The following is a 6496-nucleotide window of genomic DNA, read 5'->3' on the forward strand; positions in this document are numbered from 1 at the left end:
TGTTAGCTGCTTTGAGACTCCTTCTGGTAGTCATAAAGCGGGATATCAAATCCAAACTCCTCTTCTAATAAACACTTCTTTTTTTAAAAGGCACTCGCTAATGGGAAATCTCCACCCTCCCAAGCCTTACATGTTGCTGTTTTAGTAGGGCTAGGGTGAAACAAGGGTACAGTACTATTTATCTAGTTTTGCTGTTATGCAGCATTGCTCAACACTTCTGACTTCCTTAAACTGCCACTAGATGGTACTCTACCCAGGGCAGAGCTTAAATTTGAAAATGAACTTTACAAAAAGAGAATTTTCCATTAGTACTGTATACAAAACTTTGAATGTGTGAACATGTGCACATGCAGAAACATGTAGGTTAGAAAATTCAAGGAAATAAAACGTTAAAAGCAAGGTATTGAGCCAGTAACTGATGCATCTAAACATGATGCATTCACTACTCAAAAGAGGCAGTGTGGGAGTTCTTCAGACTGCCCTGTACCCATGTAGCCCATGTGACTGCATAAGATCGTGTTTCCTTCCTATATATCAGGAGTGGGCTGCCTGTGAACCTGGGCCTAATTCAGACCTGAGGCAAGAGTGATCTGTCCCTTTCTTGGCATCCTGCTGGGCAAGGAGGAACAGAGATGGATAGGGGAGAAATAAAAGTGGGTGGTCGTGCTCATAACTAGCATGTGGCCCCTGACAGGGGGATCTTCAAGGAAAGGTGGCCCTTGAAAGAGGGAGGGAATTGCCTGAGCCTATGCTCTAAAAAGCTCCCTTGACTCCACTGATTCCCTCTCACCTGAGAGAGCTGTCTCAACAGGCACCATATCTTGAGCTGTGTGTTTTGTTTTTAATCTGAATATGCAGATTGGTGGGAGATAAAATACTGTGTCCTTGTTTGACTCTTGTACAGCCTCCAAAAGTCAAGCTATTTGCTAGGCACTGAAACAACAAGATTCTCAGCCTTTGGGGTGTTTTAGATGAACATACATACTTGTGTCGGGATGACTTGGCTATCTGAAAAAGGTCTTATTTGTCAGGAACAGAGCTCTTTTTTCCGTGCAAATGGGAGGAAAACTACTTGACAACTTTCTTAAGTAGAAAGAAACAGTATGAGAGACTCTGGATCAGGCTGAGGGCCCATCTGGTTGAACATTCTGTTCTCTCATCCAGTGTGGGTTACTACACGATATAATTCCCATTCACCATTTATATAATTAATATTGCAAAGATCTGATAAAAATTACCAAAGCAACTGCTAAGTTACTAAAATGAAAATACATAAAACCTATCCATATACTGTATATGTCTCTCTCTCCCTCTCTCTCTCTCTCTCTCTCTCTCTCTGTGTGTGTGTGTGTTATTGAAAGAAGGAGAGGTAAAACACCATTTTGACAGAATGCAGAATTGCAACTCCAGGAAATCAGAAAAAGCAGTCTTCATATATCATACAGGTATAAAGCAGCCTTCCTTAGTTTATGCAACATTTGCAAGGACAGGATTGTGAGAGTGAGGGCTGAAAAGATTGTGGAGATGATACTGAGTAAAAGCATGAGACTCTTAATCTCAGGGTTGTGGGTTCAAGCCCCAGGTTGGAGAAAAGAGTTCTGCATTGCAAGGGGTTGGACTGGATGACCCTCGTGGTCCCTCCCAATGTTACAATTCTACAATACTTCAGTCACCTTGTTACCTGGGAAGCAGTCAAAACTGGTTATTCCCAGTAAAAACAAGATGAGATTATATGTACATTGTGCTAGTTGACTGGATATGACTCTCAGAGTACAAGGTGTCTGTAAGAGTCTCTCTCTTAATATCCCATTCTATCTGTCAGAATGGCTACTATTAGGTTGCACCATTTCACACTTTTGTCTCATGTATGGAGCATCCTACATGGAGTCTCAGCCAGGAAGCTCCTTCTCATTATTCTGTTTTGCGCTTCTGATCTCTAGCCTTGACTCTGGCTTCCTGTGCAGGGAGATGTCAAAAACTCTCTTATGCGTGTCAAACCAGAAGAACTTGCTGGCAATTCCATTACCCAGGAAGGTTTGGGTGGTAGTGGTGGTGTATGGGCAGAGCCTTCTCTGTGGTAACATCCTGCCTGTGAAGTGACTTCTCCTCTGAAGTGGAGGATTATTCTTTCATCAACATTTGAAGAAGCATCTCATTAACCCAAGCCTTGGGGAGGGATTGACCTTTTAACCATTCACTTTTTTTTTTTACACATCCTTTTACTGCTGTGGATGTTCAATCTTTTATCATTGTAGCATTTTATTGTGTCGGTGTTAAGATATTATGTGACATATTTGTTGCCCTGAAAACGTATGATGAAGGGAATAAAATAAAATAAAATAAAATAAAATAGGTAACCACAACATGATTCTCTTCCATTAGGTGAGGGATAGAGGTCTGGTTTAACTATTAGCTAGACTCTCAGTTTCCATGGTCAACCACAAAACTCACTGGGTGATTTTCAAGCAGTGACTCTATTTTAGCCTTATCTTCACCATTAAGTTGTCATTATGAGGATAAAGTTGGGGAAAGAAGTAGCCATCTAAGTAGGCTGCTCTGAGCCCCTTGGAAGGATGACACCATTAATGCCAAGCCAAAACTGTAAGAGAAAAATATTTGAAGAAACTTTAATACATTTGTTAATTTTGAATCATTTGAGGACTTTGAATCATTTGAGGATTTTTGGGGTGTCCCTTCCAACTCTACAATTCTGTGATACTACTTAGGCCTTTGCTCCTATTAGGCTAAGACCCCTCATACCTGTAACCTAGACAGCCCAAAAACCTGCTTTATGGAGGCAGATATGAAAGATGGTCTTCCTGGCCAGCTTTGGGTTTCTCTTCCCTTAAGATATAGGCTTGGTGGTCTGTGGTGACAGTTAACAGAACAGGGAGTCAGGTGGGCCAGCAGTGATCATGATCTGTGAGAACTCCTTTCAGTTGTTGTCACCCACCGTATTCTTTCTCTTTTTTTAATCAGCAGAAAGAAGGGAAATGAAAACGAAATTTACCAACCACAGGATATGATGAATACGACAGAAACTGACCCAGGGCAACTCATACTAAGAACATTCCAGAACCAGGCCTGGGCAAATGAGACAGTTGGCGTGGCCTTTCTAGAAAATCCATTCACAAGGAAGCGTTTTTATTTTCGTAGATTCAGGCTCTCCCTGAATGCATCAGCAGGAAATGCGGAAACCAGTTTATTTTCCCCAAGGTAAGCTGATTTGCATGCCAGAATAGTAAGACTGGCATGGCGTGTTCAGATTCTACAGCAACTTTCCCTCCAATAGCTGAAAGGCAGGGAGAAACTTGGCAAGCGCTGCTTTTTCCCATCACTGAAGTGCTGTGATCTTCCACACCCGGGAAACCTCTCCCTGCCAGCCTCAGACTTCTTGGAAGAATGCAAATGTTACATAAGCACCATAAGCACTAGGCAGGCTTCAGGTTTATGGGGGCTACTTTGGTTTTGACTAGACTCCCAACTTCTATGAACCAGAACCAGGTCCCATCAAGTATCTGGGGAGAGAAGCAAAGATAAAACAGAAGTTCTGAGCGCAGAGTCAAGTAGCTTCTGCATTCCATGAGCCTTTCACTCAATGACTTGCGTAACAAACTCCTTGCTCAGGGCCAGCCTGCCCATCTGTGCCTTGGGGCGGCAGATCCACCTTCAAGGAACGCATTGCTGCTGCTGCTGCTGCTGTTGTGGTGGTGCCAGCAACAGCTGCAGCTGCTCCTTGGCTCCTTTGAAGCCACCATTTGCTGCCTCCATAGCAGCCTCTTGGTGAGTAGGAGCCTCATTGGCCTCTTCCTACCTGGTTCCCCATCTTGATCCTTATCCAACTCCCCTCCCCCCACCCCAGCTCCTGATGTAGATCTTCCCAGCAGGGTGGGAGACACCATTTTGTGGTTTGCCTAAGGTGCCAACATGTATGTTGGACTGCCCCTGTTCTCACTTTCCTATCTTCCAGCTACAATAATAATAATAATAATAAATAATAATAATTTATTATTTATACCCCGCCCATCTGGCTGGGCTTCCCCAGCCACTCTGGGCGGCTTCCATAAAAACCAAAAATACAGTAAAATACTGCTAAGTGTACGCAAAACTGTAGCACCTACGCAGAAGAGATTGGTGTTACATTTTGCTTAGGGAAATCCCTGGGGTTTGCAGAAGCACAATGAATATATTTTTTTCGGGGGAGGGACTCCGAAAATAGTTCAAAGAGGACTGAGCATGTCAATGGTGGCAGAATGCTGATTGATGGATTGATTGGGAAACCAGGGGAGAGGGATGGAATACAGTGGTACCTCAGGTTAAGTACTTAATTCGTTCTGGAGGTCCGTACTTAACCTGAAACTGTTCTTAACCTGAAGCACCACTTTAGGTAATGGGGCCTCCTGCTGCCACCGCACTGCTGGAGCCCAATTTCTGTTCTTATCCTGAAGCAAAGTTCTTAACCTGAAGCACTATTTCTGGCTTAGTGGAGTGTGTAACCTGAAGCGTATGTAACCTGAAGTGTATGTAACCCGAGGTACCACTGTAGCTGGAATCCCCAACATGACATGCTGCAACGTTTTGTTGCAGTTCACACTTGCATAAGTATAAAGAATCTACCTTGGAGTTATTACAGATCAGGGTTTCAGTTGTTGCTATTGTTTACATCAGGCATGGCCAAACTGTTTTGGGACTACAGTTCCCATCATCCCTGACCACTGGTCCTGTTAGCTAGGGATGATGGGAATTGTAGTCCCAAAACATCTGGAGGACCAAGTTTGGCCATGCCTGGTTTACATAGTTTGGAGTAAGAAACCCTTGCTGGTCTGCTTTAAGTTATCCAGCAATCTATCTCCTGCCTGCAATTACTGTACAGGTTGCTACATGACACTGTGCTACAAAGATCTTGGGAGACAGGGAAAGAGCCCTGTGGCATGGCGACAGCCTTTCCAAGGCTGAAACAAGAAAGATGGCCTTGAAGAGCAATATGCTTGCTAATCCCCAAGAGACCAATGGAGCTGGGAGGGGAGAGTGGTTAAGATAAAAAGGCCATGAGGAAGACCAAAGCTGTAGACAAACATGGCCTAAACACAGGGCGGGGTATGTGTGCGCGCGCATGCGTGTGAGGAAGCAGGTAGCAGGAATAAATGGGCGAGATAGAAACGGTCATATCTTTTTAACCTGCATATGCTGCAGATAAGGGTATCCTGAGAACGTATGTCCAAATATGGGAATTATACAACTGGGGAGCCATGATCAAGAAGGCCCTACCACAAATCACTATGGGTTGTGCTGAGGTTAAGGACAGCAGTAACAGTAGGGCCTTCCCCCACAGATGTTAAGAGCATGGGCTGCCACATAAGGGGAGAGGTGCTCCTTCAAGTATCTAGGTCACAAGGGATTAGTGAGATGGGGTTATTTTGGCATTTCCCTTTCCGTGGCGCATGGGCATTTGGACAGGAAAATTCTAGAACTGGCTGACATTGCCTGGTCCAGATCATATCTACCTGCTGGTTCTTGGAGAATTTAAATATGAAACTGCAGTGCTCTTCAGATTATGCTGTACTGAGACATAGGCTCAAAGAACTTGTGTATTGCATTCACACAACAAGGCTTTTCTTTAGATTACTATAGCTCCTCACATTCCCCTGAAAACCCTGTTCCTGACACATAGGAGATTCTTTGAAACAGCATGCAGTGCAGCTGGGTGGTGAAACCGACACTCCTCCATGAGAGAGCGTATGTGTCTTCTGCTCATTTAAAAGGCACTTGGTATCCAAGCTTTCCTTACTGAAAGGAAAGCTGCTTGAAGACTCAGGATTTACTGTATTTTTCGCTCTATAAGATGCACCAGACCACAAGACGCACCTAGTTTTTGGAGGAGGAAAACAAGAAAAAAATTATTCTGAATCTCAGAAGCCAGAACAGCAAGAGGGATCGCTGCGCAGTGAAAGCAGCAATCCCTCTTGCTGTTCCGGCTTCTGGGATAGCTGCGCAGCCTGCATTCGCTCCATAAGATGCACACACATTTCCCCTTACTTTTTAGGAGGGAAAAAGTGAGTCTTATAGAGCAAAAAATACGGTAATTTGCGACTTTTTTTATAATGTCTTACTGATGTTTTATTATCAATAGAGATTACCAAATGATAAAAAAATAACAACATGAGTGGGAGATGCTTTAGCAAATAGATAAACATCAAAAAAAATTGTTATGAAGAGTGTTCAAATACAGTAAAGGACAAAAATAAAATAAAATTGCAGAAGAGTCAGAGAACCAGGTTTTACTTAAGGATGGTTCATATCACCCCACGGAAAACAGCAGTGAGAAGGCACAGCAGGTAGCTGTTAAAAGCAGGTCCTCATAATATCTTCTGACAAGTAAATGTTTTCCTTTGCTTCTAATCATGAGAAGGCAACCACGCAACGTGCACAGTTTACACTGTGTGACAAAAACTCATTAGCAGAGGGAGAAGTTTCCTGCAACGTGGTACCACAGTGA

This window comes from Podarcis gaigeae (genome assembly GCF_964106915.1).
Source record: "Podarcis gaigeae genome assembly, chromosome: 3".
In the NCBI taxonomy this organism is placed as follows: Eukaryota; Metazoa; Chordata; class Lepidosauria; order Squamata; family Lacertidae; genus Podarcis; species Podarcis gaigeae.